This window comes from Thermobia domestica, chromosome 12 (assembly GCF_964235325.1).
Source record: "Thermobia domestica chromosome 12, izTheDome1.hap1.1, whole genome shotgun sequence".
Classification (NCBI taxonomy): Eukaryota; Metazoa; Arthropoda; class Insecta; order Zygentoma; family Lepismatidae; genus Thermobia; species Thermobia domestica.
Window position 1 is genome coordinate 49,382,895 of NC_137465.1, and position 22,534 is coordinate 49,405,428.

Below are 22,534 nucleotides of genomic sequence, written 5' to 3' on the forward strand. Positions count from 1 at the left end.
TGTTTATGGTTTCCTAAGTAAGACTTGAATAATCTAAAACTTAAGTCCTTGATACCGTAGTACGCTAATTTTTTAAGGAGAATTGTGTGTTCAACACAATCAAAGGCTTTGCTTAAATCACAAAATGTTGCCTGAACAAAATCCTTGTTTTCAAAGCCTCTAATAACCTTCTTTACTAACGAATCGATCGCTCCAATAGCAGGTCTACCCTTTACAAAACCAAACTGTGAATCACTAATTACGTTATACTCATCAAGATAATGACACAACTGCATATGTATCACAGTTTCAAAAATTTTTGAGATTGGAACCAGAGAAATTGGTCGATAACTAGATGGACAATTTCCGGCCCCTTTTTTATATACAGGTACAACTCGTGATAACTTTAAAACTTCGGGGAAGATCCCCTGTGTTAGACATTGGTTAATGCAATGGGTAAGCAGCAGAACAATACAATCAATAACTTTTTAAATTAGATTACTCGACAACATAAACATCAACACTGTTTGAACACTTCAAGTTATTTACAAACTTGAGAACTATTTGCGGAGATATATTTCTGAAAACAAAACTATCGTGTATAGGATTTACAAATTGTTCCAATACAGGTTCAGGTTTGTCAATATTATTGTGTACTTCATCTACAGAGTTCACGAAATAATTACTAAAATCTTCTGGATTGGGGTAGACAGTCCCGATTATTCTTAACTATAGAATTAATTACATTCCAAGATTGTTTACACTTATTAACAGATGATTCCATTATTGCCGAAGTATAATGCTTTCTCGCTTCATTAACAGCTTGCTTATATTTATTCCTAGCTTTCAGATAGACTGGCCTAGTTACTTCATTTTTCTCTCCCTTATATTTGTTTAAATGTAACATCACCTCACACTTCATTAAGTAAAGGTGAGAGGTGGAATTATTTTCTTTATATGGCTTTTTAAGTAAACTCTGATTAACTTTACAAATTCTTTGTGGGATGAAGAGGCCAAAGTTATAGAGAAATAAATTCAAGAAGCGTTCAAACAGTGCATTAGAGTCATTGTAATTCGACAGGAATTCAAACCAATTCATGTTGCAGAGTGAATTCTTAAATTCAGATATTTTACCCTCAGTGATTGGCCTAGAGACAACTATTTTACATTCTGTGGACAAGACATCAACCTCATTTCTTAATAGTGCGTTATCCAATTTTATCCACACACAATCATGATCAGAAAAAGGAAATATTGATACATCACAATGAATTTGACATAAGTTGAAATTGATAAATATGTTATCAAGACAAGCTAGACCTCTTGCTGGCTTCATATTTGTAATACTATAATTAAATTGCCTTAACATTTTTTTTAATTCATCTATACTGTTCTTTGTTGCTGTTACTTCAAAATCAGAGGTTAGGTCACCACCTATGACTATCTTAAAATTTCTAAAACTAGGCCTACTCAATAAGTTTAGCAGTTTCTATCTATAAAAGACTATTGAATTACCGTTTGGGGATCAGTATAGTGATACGAAAACCAACTTAAGACAATTAATAACGATACCTGTGGCTTCAAAATCGACTTCAGTACATAAAAAGTCAGGGTCAAATTTCTTACACTTAAGTGAGAGCTTTTCTCTTACAAAAATAGCTACCCCACCGTGAGCACTGTGATTCCTACAGAAACTATTAACAAGTACATAGTCATCTAATTTATTAAACACAATTTGATCCTCTTTGCACCAATGTTCACTTAAACCTAAGACATTTAAATTATTATCATTCCCAAAGTCATTTAAAACTACATGTTTATTGTTGATCCCTTGAACATTTAAGTACCCAACTTTAAAATCAATACCTTTGGTTTATGGCTTTGTTTTACATTAACCTGTTGTGTTATAACCGGTTGCAGATTTTTGGCTAAGTTTGCATCATTAAACTCTTTTAATCTAAAAAAATTAGCATGAGCTAGAGATATTGCATCACCTGAGGCAGTAGACTGTGAGATTATGAGCTGAACAAATTTATTACACATAAGGTGCTTCCCATTGCTGTTTAAATGTAGCCCATGTCTTGTGATATGTGACCTATCTAGGAACTCCAAATCAACGTACTTTACATTTGGGAAAAACTTACATACCTTTGCTATTTTACGATTGGTACAATTCAGTAGTATATTTACACATGAACTCTCTGCCATATCATGTCGGTATCTAATTCCGACTACAAACACATTAGTCTTTTTTAACGTACTCAGCTCTTTGCAAAAGTTTCGCACTGCCTCCTGACTCTCATTCCTTGCCAGGTGATTTCCTCCCGCAATCACAATTAATGTGTCTTTCATGGTCATGTTTTTGGATAGCGATACACAATCATTCAACACTTCGCTGCTCCGGCCCCAGGCTTCGTAATGCAGCTCACATTATAACTTAACTGTAATTTTTCTTGTAGTAGGTTAGCTATATTTCTAGAGCGACTATCTCCAAGAATTAAAAAGCGTCGTTTGTTACTTAATAGCAATTTACTCGGAGTTACTTCTTTTTTTACCTCAGAATTTTGTTCGACTTCTTGGGCGACGTTCTTTTGTTTCTTTTCACTTTTCTTCCCTATGTGCAAACGATGATGCTTTTGAGATGAAAATTTCCCTTGCACATTGACCGTTTTTTTTTTTTTTTTTTTTTGAGTGTGCATGGGCACCGTTCTTCATTGCACTTGAATTTTCTACTACTTCACTGTATAGAAGATCAAACTTATTGTTCACTGGTACATAATATAACGTTGTAGATAAATCTCCTTCATTCAGCGTAGTACCTTTTTCAAATACCATGTTTTCTGCTCCCCTTTTGTTATGTCGTACCTATGTCTTATCGTGCCCAGCAGTATCCTGTACTACAGAATCAATTTGTATACTTACTTCGTTAAGTTTCGTTTTTAACTCCGTGTTTTCAACTTTCAGAGATTTCACATCACACTTTAAAGCACATAGTTCTTCATATAATACACTTAGTATTTCAGGTGTGTTACATTTGCATTCAACACTTTCTAATACACATTGATTGTCATTTGTCACTGTTGAACTGGAATTTAGCATTTTTCTTCATGTTGTTCTTGTGATAATTGTATTTTTGTTTCTAATTTTAATTTCGCATGGTTTACATACCTTTTGAGCACTATTTGCTTCGGTTTTGTCAAAAATTTCACACTTAATTTTATTCTCTACACGGGGAGCATCAAAACTCTTACCTACCAGTGCCGTCATCTTAGTAATAGTATTATACGTTCCCACAGTTGCTACTGAGAAAGAACAGGTAAAGAGTACAATCACTTTTCAAAAAATAAATGTATAAAGCCAGTAAAGCAATTGGCATATAAGTATTTGGAAAAAGTAAAATAGTAGGTTTTCGTGCTGTTACTCATTTATTGCCTTAAAAAAAACTTTCAGAAGCTAACAGCAAACGATATAGCTCAACTTAAACAATTAAATTTTTTTAAAGCTCTTTATTTACACATTTGATTGTTTCTTTGTGCTTTAGAGCAGTCTTCGAATAATCAGTGGCTTTGTATTTCTAAAATATAGCTATATTGATTTATTTATATATATGTAGCTTCATTTTATTTGCCAAAAGAACTTGATTACAAGAACTAAAAAGTGTTTCTGTAGTAAAAAAAGATATCCGAGATTTTGGCAATTTAGCTATTTACGCCACTAAACTAATTTGGTGGTTTTAATACGTAAAATAGCGCCCGTATATATGCAAGGTGTTACTTAATTAACATAACAAACGTCGGGAGATGATGCTGACACCTAGATAAAACGAAAATTATACACCAACCTGGATGTAAAAGTCCCTCCTTTCGGCGCCTTGATCACTCGAAAAGTTGTCGGGAAAATGCAAAAGCAGGTATAACTCAAGAACAAAATGTCGGATCGAAGTTGGGTAACAGTGAATGTCCATTACTTTTAGTCGTAGATTCCATTAACGTTCAATCAAATATAGTGCAGTGGCGGTGAGAAGGTGACTCCCAAGAAAACTGGAGTATCCCTTTAAGGATTTTATCAAACGTCGAATGCGGGAAATTAACAACAATCAAGTACAAGATTTCAACAATTAAAAATAATAGTACATCGTTCAAATTAGAAGAATACTTGGAATACGAAAGAAATAGAGATACACATGTGCGTTTGATCTATTTTGTCTAACTAGTAATTACAGAATAAATTCTCGGAAGAAGAATGTAGATGAAACAAAGTCTTTAACGTATCACAGCTACATCTTCTAGGCTAATGGTGACGGATGGACGGATGATACATTTACGGCTTCCTGTTCAAGTTACGAATGTGTGAAAATAAAAAAAACAAAAATGATCCACATTAGATTTAAAACGACTGTGCATAGGACAGTCAAGCGGAATGTAAAGAAACATAGTATGTAGTATCCAAAAATGTAAAGATCATATGTGATAAACGAACGTACAAGGGATTCTGCACTTGACACAAGGATTCCCAAATATTGCGTGAATACATTGGGCAAAAGTAAGCTGCATTAAAGGTTTTCCTCCTAGTAATATGTGATTCCGTGTAATATGCACAGAAGCAACGGAAATGGAAAAAACACGAGATGTTGTACGCGTTGCATAACGATACACAGATATGCGCTGGGACAATATATTTGATTTCTCCGTTAGGTGAATCCCTTGGCAAATTGCCCCGTACCGCTGAACTACGAAAATCTACATTGCTATTGTGAATATATCAAAATAGTGTCGAAGTGTAGCTCATCTACATTTTGATTTTGTCACTGCTGGAGACATTTTCTTGAAGAATCCTCGTTGGAATTACATCCAAAAAAAGAGGGAAAATGTTTTTTCGACGTTTAATGTTGTTGAGTTGATTTTAGTTTAGCGTCCCTTTCAGCAGCGAGGCTATATAAGACGTGGATGTACTGATTAACGTGGAATCCAAACCACATGAGCTCCCGCTGGAAACCGAACCCGGGTTTCCCACGCCAAAGGCGAGTACGCTAACCGCTTACCCACGAGAAAGCTCTGACGTTCTAATGTACTTCGGAGCTGGATGGAATATCTACACAGAGGAAAGAGAATGTACTACTTTTGCGTACACGTAGCAGCACATATATATCTCATAGTACTTCACTAAGGGCATCATGCTCTTGTCGCATACTACGGAACTATCGTCCCTTGTGAGCCAATTTTGAGTGGCTCGCAGAAGGCTTTCTTGCAGTTCTATTGTGGAATGGCGTCAATTAACGTGACTGTGTTGTAGTAGGCACCTACACGACTTGTGAGTGATGTACATAGTCCGATGCTCTTGAAATTGCTGTATAACAGGATAGGAAGTGTTGCGTTCAACGGTACAAGGTTGTGTCCAGGTATTTACGGTCAAGTAAAAGTGTAGACGTTGGTGTTTAAGTAAAATTGATTGTGTTAATCTGTACGTGCCTTCGTAGTAGCAGATTACCCTGTTGACGAGCTGGCAGATGTACATCTCATTTATAAACTGGCAAGGGGAAATAGCCCAGAGACAATTCGATTATATTGTGACCGTCACCCTCAAAGGAGAGTAACTTTCCCTGTATTTTTACGCCTCCCCATTTGCCTTCGAGAGATAGCGTGAATGGAGGAAATTTACACCATGTAAACAGTTGAATTTGAAAATGGCGTACTGGGAATGATCAGAGACCACCCTGAAACTAGCAGTAGCCATGTGTAGGGCTTAAAAATCCACATGTAACTGTAGTGAACGATCAGCAACAGAGATTTATTGTGAGCGTGCGGTGCGGTATGATGGACAATTTTGTGGTAGAATCTTATTTTTTTAATGGCCCGCCTGTGTGGGTGTACGTTTCTTTTATGTTTACGTAATGTCCCAAAATTGTTAGAACATGTACCCTTGAACATAAGACAACAGATGTGATCCCAGCATGACAGTGAATCTGCACATTTTGACTAAAATATGCAGACCTGCCTAAAAGAAACAGTCCCACATCATTAGATTGAGAGAGAAGGATATGTGTTATGACCATCTGACACCCCTTGATTTCTATTCTTTCGGGTAAGATAAAACACATTTTTATGCAACACCAGCCACTATAGCCGAATAACTTGCTGGTGGGGTTAATATAGCTGCTGCAGTCATCTCAGAAATTTCAGGTGTGTTTCGGACATGATTACCATTAGATTACAAGATATAACTATGATACGTCGAAGATTCCTTTTCATTTAAATTCTTCCAAGAGTTTGGTATGTGATGAGACAAAATAGATCATCAATCACACATGTGAATCTGTCTTTCTTTCGAATTCAAGTGTTCTAATTTGAATAATACTATTACTTTCGATTTTGAAATGTTGTTACACATATACACACACATCCATACACACACACATACACACACACACACACACACACACACATATATATATATATATATATATATATATATATATATATATATATATATATATATATATATGTGTGTGTGTGTGTGTGTGTGTATGGATAGCAATATAGGTTACATATATATATGTACGGTTACATATATATATAGCAATTCATGTTTGCATGGGCGCCCTCTCGGTAGACTTGTCCACCGTCCTTCTTAGTATCCCAGCACGGGATTAGATGTAATTTCACATACGACACTAGAATTTGTGAAATGCCATGTGCTGAGGAAACCTGTAGCTTTTGCCCGAAACGTTCGCAATTAGTTAATTTTCGTTGCTTTTGCGGAAAGTATTCCTCTTTTTTTGTGTGTGAATACGTTTCTCATTTGTTAATTTACATTTATATGAACTTGAGAATATGGCAGATATTACTTTGACTCCACGTTTCTAACGGAATGAGAATGTGGGAGGAAACGGAAGTACTCCAAAAAAATTAATGGGCACCATGTTGTCTACTACAAATTTACTTTGCCGGCCATACAACTAGAGACCCCACGAATCAGAGGTAAGCGTTCTACCGGTCATCGACAGTGTACCAGTTCAATTACATTATTATACAGTTATAACAAGAACCTACGAAACCTATACAAAATCAGGGCAAGAAAAAGTAGTGAGAACGCTATTCTGTCGTCAAAGGGTTTTCCTCAGCGCTACAGAAGTTCCTATCTAATTAAGGAAATGTGAGGCAAGAAAGTGTGACGGGTGATAATGACTGTGTTTTTCAGTCCAAATCATCAATGTCATGAAATAGACGAGAAGAGGGAAAGTGTAACAACAATATGTTTCAGAAAGACAAACAAGTATGAACCAAAATGGAAGTGGCACAGTACGCCACAAAAGCTACAGACTTCATGAAGCGTGTGGGGATTCGGTGTTACTATTATCATAGAGTAGCGCGATGGGTAATATCGTTTCGTGAAGGCAGGAATGTCATTCAAGATCTTTTTCGTTAAAGACGATCCCAACAGACAACAACACAATTCAGCTTCTTGACCCTTTGCTGGACTCGGATGGATTGAGAGTGTTTGTCGCGTAAGCAAGTGTTTGCTAGAAAACAGTATTACATATTCTGCACGACGTTATTGGGTACCGTTATTGGGTACAGTGGAGTGAATACCGCATCAAATCATTGAGGGGTGCAAAAATGGCATCTCTATGTGCTTGTGAAGGAATTCTTCAACCACTGCCAGAGGAAGGATGAACACTGCCTTGAAAGAATCGTAACTATGGACAAATTCTGAGCTCAGTTGTATGAGCCATTGTTGAACCGGCAATCCAATAAGTGTAAACATATTGGTTCTCATTGTCAAAACAAGTCTCCCTCCCCACAGTTTTTATACCACAAATTCTTCTTTGTGCGAGCTGGTGCTGAACCAAGAACTTCACACACCACAAGTGAAAGCTCTATCACTGAGGGTACACGCCCTCAAAATGATCCCGATATAGTCGGAGAGGGAATATTTGATACAAGTAGATTATCCTTACTCAACCGAAAAAAATATCTGAATTTTGAGAGAGTACAAGGTGAATATAAATAAAGTGTATCTGAAGGGAAAGAATGTATTATAGCGGAGTGAAAATACGAATACCATTTTCCCTGTTTGTACGTATGAATCAAACACATTTGATGTATCTGTATACCGTAAGTTGTAGGTTAGTGTGATGTATTTTCTTCCTTCCAATTAAATCCAATTAACATTTTATGCAATATGTCTTGCATATGTTACATACGCTTCTTATGTTTTTTGATTTACTATCTGTTGTTGTTTTTACCATTAGTTGTAATAATATTTACTGAATGTTTAACCTAAATGAAAGCTAAAGAAGTTCATTTTAAAGATTATTGTAAAAGTCTGCTGATCTTGTAGTACGTCTATTATCATATATTCAGCTGTGAAAAAGATAATATTACCTTATAAAACAAGTATAAATAACTGAAACTTTACTTATCCGAATGATTGAGAAAATTACATAGTTATGGTATTTGTGATATCTAAATTGCTTTCGTTATTAGAAGATTAAGATAATGTACCTCGAAAATTATATATTTTAACTTTAATCCTCCCATTACCAACGGGGGAAGATACGTTGTTCACTCACAGTATGTTTCTTATAAGTACTCTTCTAAGTGTTTCTTTAAAATTGAAAAACAAAAAGTATGCTTTTATTCAACATGTTTAGCTAAAGCGTATACCTTACAGTGGTAGAAATTGAAGGCTAGTGTGTCTTATAAATGTGCTATTTTGTGTTGGTGGGTGGGAACAAAGTACTCCTATTTGTAGAAGATGAGACTGACATTTACAAGTGCTACTCGTAGATGACAGTATAATAAATACCTTTTTCCCTTTTTTAAAAAAAAAATGGCGGTAAGTCTTATCCTGTGTAGTGTTCACTTTTGTCACTATAGATTTTTGTGAGTTTCCTGTTAATGTGTCTCTTAAATTTGCTATTTAAAGTTGGTGAACACAAAGTAGAGACTACCCCCTGTTTGTAGGAGATGTGACTAACATTTAGAAATGTTCTCTTAGATTTCAGTAGAATAAATAGTTGTTTCCCGCCTTTTCTGAACTTGGAGGTTAGTTTTATCTCATGTGGTGTTCACTTCAGTCACTTTAGATTTTTTTTTAGAGTTTATAATTTGATTCTTTTGCGAGTTATATTTTATCTTGACAGGTGGGTACAGAACGACTCCTCCTTCGTAGTCCATGTTATAAAAATTACCTAGGTAGTGCGAGAGTTAAAAATTATCTATAAATTTTAGCGTTGGTTTAAATACTTCTTTTGAACAAAATGATATTTTTAGGAATGAATATATTCAGGCCAATTTTTGAATATACTTTCTATGTTCTGATAGTGTAAGATTATTTAGCGATCCTTGTGAGTGGCGTTCGGAGAATTGGAGTTATACCTAGGTACTCTTATGATATATAATTTTTATCTTTCTGAAACAAATTTGGCTAAATGAATTGGCTAACTACAATATAATTATATGAGCACTAAATATAACCGTCTTAATCTATGGAAACACAGAGAGGGTGATGGTATATGGCATACAGTAATTCAAATACTTCTAATATTTTTTTTCTTGTGCAACTCTCTAAATAACAGAGCGAAAAATCTAGAGATTTTTTGGTGGACAAATTTAGAAAGATATAACATATTACCTTGCGTTTCTACTTGATTTTCGGAAGCAAAAGGGTCTTAAGGAATATAGATAGAAATGTCGCTAGGATATTCGTCACCGAATCGTACACTAGGAGTTGTTAACCTAATGTCAGAATTGCTGACTTAATGTCAGTTACTATAGATTTTTGTCATAGTTTCATGTTAATGTGTCTCATAAATGTGCTATTTAAAGTTTGTGGACACAAAGTAGGGTCTACTTCCTGTTTGTAGGAGATATGACTAACATTTAGAAATATTCTCTTAGATTTCAGTATAATAAATAGTTTTTTCCCGCCTTTTCTGAACTTGTCGGTTAGTTTTATCTCATATGGTGTTCACTTCAGTCACTTTAGATTTTTTGAACGTTTCTTCTGCGAGTTATATTTTATCTTAGCAGGTGGGTACAAAACGACTCCTCCTTGGTAGTCCATGTTATAAAAATAACCTAGGTAGTGCGAGTGTTAAAAATTCTCATATAATTTTAGTTTTGTTTAACGTTCCACAATTTCGCTTCGAGATTGAGGAAGACGGTGATAATGAGTAAAATGATGGAATAACGAAAGTGAGATAAATTGGGAGAACCCCGAGAATCCCATGCACACGGTATTTATTTGCTTCTATCGTATAGCAAACTGCGTCATTGAAATATTTGGGGGGGTTAAAATCTATATAAATATGTTTGAAGGGATGTAAAAATTAATCGAAAAGAAGATTTTTTCATGGAAGAACATCTACGGATAGACAATTGCGGGGGGGGGGGTGCGTCATGGACATAAGGGGGGTGGGCACCACTGAGTATAGTGAATAGTGTAGTTATCGATAAATGTAAATTTTGCGTATAAATTCTCTATATAAAATGTGCTATGCTCCTATATAGATGATTTTAATGTGCTTATTCCCGTATGTTAGTCCCCCTTTTCCACCGCCTATTGTGTTATATGTACACAATTCGAACAGTGCACTTTCCACTGCACAAGACTTGTTTACAAGTGTAGAAAACGTGCTTCATTAAACTCTTGTTGGGACGCTTTCCAAAATCCAGAAACTTTGCGTAGCTTGACTGGGTTTCAGAAGTCCAACAGCAGAGTTTTTCATTGGAACTCTTGTCTGCGATGTAAGCAAAGGCAAATTGTACAGGAAATATCTTCGCTAAAATGGGAGAAATTGCAATGGTGAGACAGTGATCTTCACTGGTAACAGTGGTTTATGTCTTTCAGAGAGTAGGGGAGACACGGACAGGTTGACGCAGGGGTAGGTTGACACGCTACGAATTAAATCCAAGTTCTGCAGTTGGTACCCCCGATACGTATGTCACGGAGTGACTACGTACGGTACAATAGCTATTGTAATTTCATAGCTATAGGAGAGGGTTTCAAGAGTTGGGAAGAAAAAAGCTTTTTAGATGAGGTAAGTACATTTTTTATAATTCTAGCTTTTATGCGATTTGAGTTAGTAATTTACTAGTGAAGAAAACAATGAACAACGGATTTCAAAGATTACAATTTCCCCTACAATAAACATTGAGATACACAGTGTATGACTCATAGTCATTGTTTGCCTAAGCTAATTAGCAGACATAGCGCGATGGGGCTGGTCAACACATGGGGTAGATTGAAACGTGTGTCAACCAACTTTGTGTAGTGATGAAAGATATTTTGAATGCATTATGTTGAGTCTTATGGATAATATTGTTTTATTTTCAGGAGTTTTGACATATTTCCACCTTCCAGTTTGGTACTGTAGGCCCATATTTATTGATTGAAACTTCACTTCACTTCATGTCAACCAGCACTTCCTTACCCTCTTCCTTAACTCACCCAGTTCCAAAAGCTTCCGATTTACCAGGTCTCTTTTCTCATCTAAGCATTATTTTCTTCACTTCATTTCGTTGGCTGAGCACATAATGATAACAAAGTGGGGATTTCCAAGGGGTGTTCGTTGCATATTTGTCTTGCATTTCTCACGGAGGACAATGTTTCTTGCATTCCCTAAGCAGCAGAAGATTTTGAAAGAAAGAAATGTCAAGCGAAAGAGTATGATTTTTTAAAGGTAAGATGGAGCCTGGAACGGTGAAATGATTTTTCTATGGTAATATAGGTAGGAGGAAGACTACTGTTATTTTTGAAAAAAAAAAATACTCAATGATGATAGGTGGGAAATTAAAATGGAAAGTGGAGGGAGAGAACTAAACATATTCAAACAAAAACTTATTCTTTAGTTTACGTCATTAGGCCTATAATAGGCTACCGCAATAAGTACAGATTGTAACATGTCCTTATCTTTACCTCAAAATTTGTTGTAGCCTATTCTCTGTGGGAATAGTTTGCTGGACTAAAATATTCCATTAAAAAAATGATTAAAGCACCATTCACAGGGCCTCGTCGGAGGAGAGTTTACTAGCTTAGTTGTCCTTCCCTTTAAAGGTTAAGTTGTCTTTTTTATCGTGTTCCAAAATTCTCCTTGCCTGCTCGTTGTATAGCCTATTAATATAGGTAGTTCACTGTGTTGCCAAATGTATTCAAAGCCCTGTAGATCTATATCCAGTAGCCACAGAAATGTATTATGGAAGGAGCTTAACCACTTAGAATCTGGTGTAAACTGCAGTTAAATATTCTGATTAGACTATTCATTTCTAGATGTTTATTTACTAGGTCTAACCTAGCCTATTGTGTACTGATGGAGAGACATACGTGAGTCAATATTTCTTTCTTTCAGAAATGTTGCGTACTTACCAAAAAAAGACTGCCGAATAAACTGCTCCAGCAGATGTTGTTTGCAATCAGGGTGGACTGCGAAGGATGGAGGCCTGTCAATAATTGGAACAGGCGAAGATTACTCAACACCGATTAATACTTTGGGTAGCCACTGCAAAAATTGACAGGACATGAGAATGTAAGTATGCCTCCCACAAAGGATGTTTCATTCTGAATATAGGATATGTAAAAAAAAAAAAAAAAAAAAAAAAGTAGATTCATCTCCCACCACAAGCGAAGAAACTTGAAATGCAATTGAAATGATAAAGCAATATTTTTGTGGCTTTTGAATTGTTCGACTTTAAATCAACAAATACTTTATCTCTTATGAAATTTTGATATTTTGGTGCTCGTCAATCTCAACCAAATTTCTATACAGGTTTCAAAACATTAATTTCTTTGATCATTATTATGGCAACACAAAAGCATAAAATGCATAACAGCAATTTACACATATGTTTGGTACCTTGAACATGGTTGTGGTTGTCTAAGGGTCCAGAAGAAACTAATTTTAAAAGCATAATAAACCATAATTTTAGAAAATAAAGCATAAGACATAATTTAAAATTCTGAAGACAATCTTGGAAAATTCTATTAGAACAATTCTTGGAAAATTATGTTCAAGTGCAAGTTTAGCATACTATATTCATATTTTTTGTACGTAGTTTGTGAACATCTTAAGTGAGTTACTTTCTCCAGTAAAAAATTATGTGTACAGAAATTGTATATATGATGATTCGAAATGCAGAAAAAGTGCACAAGAACTCAACACTATATTGTTATGTTTAGCTCTTGAACTCGAGCACTTTCAGTACTTTTTGGTGGCAACTTTTACTTTCCATTTCTGTATATATGCACCTCTATGGCGTACATAGATGATAAACTGACTCGAGTAAAGCATATCTCTTTACAGTGCATTAAGTAGGAAGTTCATTAAATATGAAAGATACTGATTGCATAAAGTGTTAATAAATAAATCAAGATATTTAGAATATATAATGCATAGTAAATATTATACATTATACACGGTTAATGTAAAATAATGATTGAAATTAACAATAAAGTATAATAGAGCATAATTTGGAAAAATTAAAACATAATTAAACAAAAATAAACCATAATGTGGGTTTCTCTACTCATTATCGATGAATTTACGGTATACATGTCTTTTGAAAGTGTACATATGTGTTGTTTAAGCCAACAAGAGTTTCTGAACAACAAAATTGTATATCTAATGTTCTTACATTTTTTGTTTAATGCTAGCATTAAGATGGAGGTTGGAAATATGTCAAGAAAGTACCGGGAATTGGTCAATAAAACACAAAATATACATTGTTCATCCAAATTTACTGTATCGCCTTCAAAGTAAGTGCCTTCCGAAATAATACACTTACGCCAAGGAATAATACAATCATCAAAACATTTTTGAAACGCATGTTCCGGAATCGACTTTAGTACTCGCCACGAATTTTCTTTGATGTCTTCTATCGACTCAAAACAGGTACTTGGAAGTTATAATTTGAGTTTTGGAAAAAGACAAACGTCGGCCAAAGCCTTGCCAGGGGAATACGGTGATTGTTCGACAAGATTTATTGGGCTGTCGGCCAGAAATTCATTCACAATGATAGCCTTGTGAGATGGGGTTTCGGCACTAGCCGGGCGGCAACACGTTTCATGCAAAAAAAAATCGTTTAAAATGTACAAAATTGATTCGTGAGACACACATTTTAGCGGCTATGTCTTTCAGACTTAAACGACGATTTTCAGTCGCTATTTCCTTCACATTAGTGATGTTAAATTCAGTTGAAGACTTTGATAGTCGACACAATTTTCAACCACCTCTAGACCGCTTTTGAATGCACTGTATCACTCATATGCACATTTTGTTCAAAAAATCGATTCACTTTAAGCCTTATGCGAGGCTTTCAGCGCTTCAGCTCACGTAATTCCATTTGCAATACAAAATTTTACAGATTCTTTGTTCGATAGTTTTATACATTGTAAAAATCACACTCACACACTTTCGATGAACTGGCAAATGGAACATTGTAAACAAACTAACAGACAGATGGCACTCAAACTCCACGCGAGCATAGAGGGCAGTTGTGCTAATGTAGCGAGAAGAAGAATTTCGACGCCCTATTTCATTGGGCTTCTTAAATATACATTTCTCGGTACTTTCTTGACAGAATCCACAAGCTTTCGAACTCCCTTTGGAGTACTCATGATTTGATATAACTAAACATGTTCGGCTTTTGGGAATTATAGGCTAAAGGAGAAAAACAAAATTGGGTTTCCGAGCCATAAAAATAATTACATAACACATTGCGTAGTTCTCATACATTTTCACTCAATTCAATTCAACCCGCTTCTGATACCTTATAGTTGTATTTGATTACAAAGAATTAATTGCTAAGTATGCAGCCTCTGATTTTAACCTGAATTCTTAAGACCTCAACGCAGGTTCCATCATATAATTAAATAATTCCTGTGGATAATTCAGGCACGTGCTAATTAAAGTCTTTCTAGCATTTCTGTTGTTTATAAATCAGGTTCACTAGAGTTAAAAAAGAATTTTAGGAATGATCCCAAAATAAATCATCTTAAGATTGTGATCTTGGCCAACAATAAGTTTTTGGATCAGAGGCCACAAAATTTTTGAACTGCTCCTACATCGAGTTTTCTTATCTTTTACGGAATAAGCACATCATACTGAGTTAAGTGATAGGTTGGGTTTCGCTACACTAGTTCTCCAGATATAAGGCGTATAAGAAAATCTTTGATTGAAATATATTGATATTTTTTATCCTAAGGAAAATGAATGAAAGAAAGAAAAGGGAAAGAGAAATGAAGCAAAGAGGTCATTTTGCAACAGGAGATTATAGGGGCTCAGGCTTGCTATTATCAATGAGACAGCGTTCGCTAATCTCAATGAGAATCACACTAGTACTCACAGTAATTTGAGCTTGGACTCGCTATTGACAGTTAACTTTTCCCTAGCTCGATCTCGGGTGCATTAATCTCACTAGGCTAGAGCCTACTGACAGCTAGGGGTTGCTATCCTCAATGAGGCTTGCACTTGCTAATTTTCTAGAAATAGTTAGCCCCAGGTCCCGCGCCATACAAGGAAAGACTTAATCTCTTGAGGAAAATAACAATTTTATTATTTCTAATTTATTTTTCGAATTCGAAATATTTAGATATGGTGATTCATCATTCTGCAAGTGATCCTTACGATTACATACGGGTCAATCCATACAAAGTGGTCCAGATCAAGTTCCTACCATCTCCGAAAATTATAAAGATTGGAGTGTGATGAACCTTATGTATGGGAAGGTCAATAACACTATTCACTTTATCGTATGTAGAAGTGTTCCTGAATGGCAGCCATCTTTGTTATCGGTGGAATGCCAATTTTTGCATTTGCAAGCGCTTACGAGAACTACAGTTGCTCAGGACATACGAATCAGACGAACACTAATCAAAAACCAATGTTTAGAGGAAGGACTGAGGTACATGGAGAATATAAATTTTTGCTTCTAAATACATATGCAGGGCTGCAAACCAATACATGAAACCACCAGAAAAAGAGCAGAAAATTATACATGTAAAGGGATTGAATCTTGGAATAGCGTAAAGTTCAGTTTTGGAATGGTTCATAAGTTTGTGCTGAACATTATTGCATGTAAAGAGTCTGCAGAAACATCCACAGCTATGATACTACTGGTTCCATAGATTTATGGGGGTCCGAAAGTTGAAATTTGTGATTTTGATGCAATTTTTGGAGCGTAATATATAAGGAGGGCAAAAGCTAAAAATTACTGCTTTGACCACAAACTAATTCTGTATGTGAATAAACTATTGCAAAGAAAATCATGACTGATATCACATGGAGAAAATGTTATGACATGGTAAAAACGAGTAGAAAGCACTACGTGACAATGGTCGTAGCCCGGAAAGATTTTAATGTTTGAATATGTTTCATAATTGATCTCAAAAACTACGCATGGTGCAGCAATTAGGTCCGCTTTTGTTTGTCTTCAGTTGTACAACAGCTTGCGAGTGGCGTTTGTTCGGTCTACGTCCTCGAAACTCTAAAACCTACAATTCTACCAAATTTCAAGTTTCTTTTCTTATTTCAACTATCTACAAGATAATATTTTGTATCAAAAAGGACACCCTATGTTAATTTAAATAACATGGGAATTACATCATCACTTCATCACATGGGAGATTTTTCACTTCCCCATAAAACCTCTTTACGGTTGAAAACTTTTACTTTTGGTAATTTATTTTGGTAACGCTAAGAGAAACATAGAAGCGTATCGAATTTCAAGTTTTTATTCCAATTACAAATACCTAAAACATGAGGTCATAAGTCCCCCCCCCAAAAAAAGCTCATTTAAATAATATGGAGAATTTCTTCATCCCCCCTTTAAACCCACTAAAACTAAAAATATTAACTTTTGGCAGTTTTTCTGTGGATTATTATTTGAAAGCTACAATCATCCTAAATTTCAACTTTCTACGTCAACCGGAAGTACCCTTTTCCTTTATGTCAGTTCATGTAGTTGTATATATAGTTAGGATATATGTAAAGCAACGTTCTGAACAGGCCAGCCCAAAGATATAGGAGGGAGCGACTGAAGTTAGGTTGGCCCCGATCCAACCAATGATAGTTCATCACCATATTATAGTTCATTTGTAAGCATACCGTGAAAATTTTAGGGGGCCAGCAAAAACTTTAGGGGGGCCCGGCCCCTCTAGACCCCCCTGGATACGGGCCTGCTTGTGAACATATTAACTTCCGCTTGAATTTCAATGACACTTCACTGATACATTAGGTGCCTTAATGCCACGGTCCTGTTAGACGATGCGTGTCGTGGGTGCAAGGGGGAGCTAACCGCCTTACCATACAGACGTTGCAATGATCATGGAGCTAGAATTGTGGACCAAACGCCACTCGCAAGCTTTCGCACAACTGAAGACAAACAAAAACTGACCTAATTGCTGCACCATGCGCAATATTTGAGGTCTCGTATGAACCATATCTAAATATTTAAATTTTTGCGGGCTACGACCACCTTCACGTAGTGCTTTCTTCGCGTTTGTATCATACCATGTCCTCACTTTTTTCTCCATGTAATGTCAGTCATGATTTTTCTCAATAGTTTATTCACATACAGAATTACTTTGTAGCCTAGGTAGCAATTTTTAGCACTTTGCCCTCCTGAAATATTACGTCCCAAAAATTGCATCAAAATCACAAACTTCTATTTTCGGACCCCATAAACCTACGGTACCAGTAGTATCATAGCTGTGGATATTTCTGCAGACTCTTCACATGAAATAGTATTCAGCACAGAACTTATGAACCCCTCCCCACTTTATGCCATTCCAAAATACAACCCTTTAATAGTGTAATTTTCTGTACTTTTTCTGGTGACTTCATGTATTGGTTTGCAACCCTGCATATTTATTTAGAAGCAAGAGTGTATGTTCTCCGTGCACCTAAGTTCCTCCTCTAAACATTCGTTTTGTTTGCTGTTCGTCTGATCCGTATGTCCTGAGCAACTGTAGTTTTCGTAAACACTTGTAACTATTGTCACGTCACCGACAACAAAGATGGCCGCCATTCAGGAACACTTCTACATACGAAAACGTGAATGATGTTATTGACCTTCTGATACACACGGTTCGTGAACCTCAAATTTTTATGATTATTAGAGATGGTCGAGCAACCATTTACACCATCTTTGGACCATTTTAGATGGATTGACCCATACTATTAATATCATGGATTGCACTTACAAGAGGATATCACTATCATTAATATGAAATACAAAGAAAAAATCACAAGATACATGCTGGGTTTGGAATTCTCATCTACATAATTTTCGCGGCAATTTTCTTTCGCCTCAAGCTCTTCTAAACGACGTTAGAGCCCCGTTTTGCAGAAATGTTTAGAAATCGCTCAACTCACTTGACACAATAGTTTGTGAATACTTATACGATCAGTATAGTTAAATGAAATCTTTAAGTGTTAGGGCCCACGGTAATGCCGGTTAGGCTAAAGAAGACGGTGATGGTGGGTAATGAATTAAATGGTGGAATGAAGAAAGTGGGAGGAAACGGGAGAACCCCGAGAAAACCCACGCGCACGATGTTTGTCCACCACAAAGTTCACTTGGGGGGCTGGGATCGATCCCGAGACCCCAAGGTCAGCGCTCTACCACTGAACCACCGCGGCCCCGAACACAATTGTTGTTTTGGATAGAACCCTCTTCATTATCTTCTGAAAAGTATCACGAAACTTGGATTTTTTAATTTTCGTGGAGAACATAATCAATTATAAAATGTACGTAAATTAGGCATATATTTATATGAAAATCTATTTTGATGGTCTTCTGTGGTTCTACCAATTCATTTGTTTTATTATTTTTCAAAATTCTCGTATCGCTTAAAAGCAAGAGTTATTTTAAAATTTCTCATCACTACAGTTTTGTATTTATAAAATGTTCTTTATTCTAACAGGCTTGGGGAGATATTTCTCATGGCCCACTAGTACTGCGGGTTCAACTCTATTATGAAGTGTTAAGTTTAGATGTCCAACTACTTAATAATGAACAACATTGACTACATTATTAAATAGTACTTTGTAACCACAAACAATTCCAGAAATTATAAAATTGTTTTAATTTTTGGCAAAATTTTGAGAAAAAAAAATGAAAAAGTGCAAAAGCAATGAACACACTTTATATTTTGATTTGTTATAGTGTGCAGTTTGTCATTAGGATTTACTGTTTAGAAATAAATATCAAATAGCTGTAACTGATTTGTTTACAAAGGAATTATAACAAGAAAACTCCTGGGTGCTATACAAACAATTGTTCTCTTTATTTTCAGCTAACTTAAAATGTTCTCTCTCTCTCTCTTTCTCTCTATCTATCTATCTATCTATCTATCTATCTATCTATCTATCTATCTATCTATCTATCTATCTATCTATCTATCTATCTATCTATCTATCTTTCTCTCTCTCTCTTTCTTTCTCTTTCTCTCTCTCTCTTTCTCTCTCTCTCTCTCTCTCACTCTCTGTGTGTGTGTGCCTGTGTTATTTGCGATTTTGTTTTCAATTTTGAGCCCACCATTCGATAGAACAGCAAAAAGTATCTAAAAGAAGTGATGGGTTTTTTTTACGTCACTCTTCCCGTTTCCGAGATATAGGCCAACAAGTAGTTCCGATTTCGGGAGATTTAAGGAGCCATATCCCTGGAGCCGTAAGTCATAGAGAGATGATATTTTGCAATATTTTGTGAGCAATAGAAGAAGGTCCGGATAAGAAGATTTACTTTTACATGTAGGAACAATCACAATTATCCTTCCCTTTCCATCTCTATTTTGAAAATTTCATTCTGGTTATGCTCTTAGATCATTCTCAACTTCTTTAACATTGTAATGTAAATATTCTCTAGTCACGGTAATAAATCTAATAATTCTTATGTTTGAACATAAGTTGTAGTTGTTTTCTACACTCCTAAAACATGATTATGTAATTTGTCAGTATTCTTTATTTAAGAAATTAGTTTAGACCCTTACCTCAAGTGCTGCACCAAAAAATTCAATAATTTCCAGTTTAGACATTAATCGCCATAGAAAAAGAACAATAATGAATAGCAACAATAACTCTTTAACAATTGATTCAGTACTACCATCACTCGTAACGTCTTTCAAAACCAGAAACGGAAGTGGTGGAAAGCTATTAATACTTCCGATTTCAATACTTATTTTCTTAGACCAAAGACTGTAAGAGATTTCGGGATTATTTTTTTATGACTCACATTCAGCCTCCTCAAAGATGACTTCTGTCTCATTTTTTTTCTGGCTGTTGAAACCGGAACTGGTACAAACCTATGATTTTACTATTATAAATTTATTTATAATTTCTTTTTCTTACAACACTGATCTCCCGTGTGCGTCGGTTTCCTCGGGGTTCTCCCGCTTCCTCCCACATTTTTTCTTTTCACCATTTCACTATATTTCCCATAATCACCGTCTCCTTTAACTTAGCCGGCATAATCGTGGGACGTAAAACTAAAAAATTTCATTTTTTCAACACTGATCCCATAATGGATGAAACTAAAATATCTAGAGATAAGCAATTTCTTGATATGGATTTAGCACTGTAAGAATATGTTTCACCTCTGAGTTTAAATTATTATTGCAACTAAAAGAGATAAACATCACTTAGCACTTCAGGTTTCTATATTAACTCATTGCGTACCAGTGACATTCATGTATGCCATGAAAATATATCCCTTATTAAGTGTCGTATTAATTAGGGATGGCTAGAACCGGTTCCTGCACTACACTTCCTGTTCTAGAAGATCTGGTTCCGGAACCGGTTTTCCGGATCTAGGTCTGGAACCGGTTCTTCGGATCCAGGTCTGTAATCGGTTCTCAAGATCCGGTTCTGGAACCGGGTTTTCGGATCCAGGTCTGGAACCGAAACTTTGTAACGATCCTACGCTAAACCCGAGCTGCTGGAAGGCTGTGAACAGTGTGCTAGATGAAATGGTGGAAGCGACAGGCAGGCGCCCAGGCGGCGGCCGCTTGTCTCATTTGGCTAAATAAACTGGGTAACTGGCAAACTCAATGGTTAAACAGGCAAACTGGCCAACTCATTTGGCTAAACACCCACTGGTGGACCAAAATAAAAACAAAAAACAAAAAAACACTGGTGGCCCAAAATTTTTTCTGGAGGCACAAGCGAGTGTGGGCAGGGAGGGCACAAGCGCATGGTCCTCTTTGCAGTGTTTTGAAGGTAAAATTTGTGCCTCCCTTACGGGTCTTTGGGGCTTTCGGATCCAGGTTCGGAACCGGTTCTGAAATCCGGATCTCCGAGAACCGGTTCCGCCGGGACCGGAACTTTGTGGCCATCCCTAGTATTAATCCTGGCGATGCTGAAATTTGTTAGTGGATGCAGGGCAAGTGTTAGTTCTAATATTTCTCTTTAGGTGACCTTAGTGACAGAAAAGACCAAAACAAATGTGTTGTGTCAGTAGATGGTAGGCCTAAGGAAGCATTCACTTTTAAACACACTTGTGTTTGTTTTACCTTGATCCAAGCTTTCAGAAAATATATACACCATCTCCACTTTGTGGGTATAGGTTCAAGTAAATCCCGGGTTAGATTAAATCTAATAAATATTTTCCGTCATAAAAATTTTAATAAATATTTCTCGTCATAGAAATTTTAAAATGTTGTGGCCAGTCCTAAAATTTCACCATATCTCATTGATTACTAAGAGCCAATCCTAAAATGCCATCATATCTCTCTGATTACTAAAGACTAATCTCATAATGTCCTAACATGTTCGTCGCCTTTTACTCAAGGGTTCTCGGTGCGAACACAGGAAATATTAATAAAGTTTAATTTTATAATGTAGCGGAAAATAGCGGAATTTCATTAAGGGCAGCAGAACGTGACGGAATTTTAACATCACAGTAGCGACTTTTCGAGCTGGGGACCTGGCAAAACTGCCACAGCAGCATGAGAACATCCTTGATAAGCATGATATAATTCATAATGTAGGGATAACAGTACCAGTTAAAGATTGGAAAATAGAAGCAAGAAAGGTACAAAAGAAGCCAGACAACTGGTATTTCAAAATCAACCCATCCAAACGAATTATTTTGAAGCAAAATCAAAAGAAATCTTGTGTTACTACGTAGTCGAGGAGGAAGAAGATGATAATAGCATGAAAGTAGCATATTTTGTTCTGGCTTCGAAGAAATATATACAGTGCGGCAAAATTCACTATTATAATAGACAAAATGGCATTTAGATTTCAGAAAAATAAAATAAAATACGACAGTTTAACGTAAGTTCTGTTTGATATTGTTTATGAAAATAATGTAAAAAACCACTTTTAATAATGTTTAATATTAGGTTCTCAAACTTGAGAAAGTTTTAATATTGCAAATAACTGTGTAATCTAATATTGGCAACCAGGCGCGGATCGTTCCCCCCCGCAGAAGAGAAAATATTATTTTATATATATAAATAAAACTCATCCCAAAGTTTGGAGCCCTTAAAAATGGCAGTATGACAACCCACCGCCCCTCCACCAGAAGTCGGTCTTGAATCCGCCCCTGTTGACAAC

General features: G+C 35.9%; 1 long non-coding RNA gene across 1 annotated transcript in view; it reads left to right on the plus strand.

Moving 5' to 3' along the window:
• Positions 1 to 22,534, plus strand: part of LOC145665706 (uncharacterized) — a 46,620-nt gene that overhangs the window by 16,392 nt on the left and 7,694 nt on the right. The window contains exon 2 of the long non-coding RNA XR_014127610.1: positions 12,332 to 12,508. This is a non-coding gene — a long non-coding RNA (uncharacterized LOC145665706). The remainder of the gene's footprint in view (positions 1 to 12,331; positions 12,509 to 22,534) is intronic.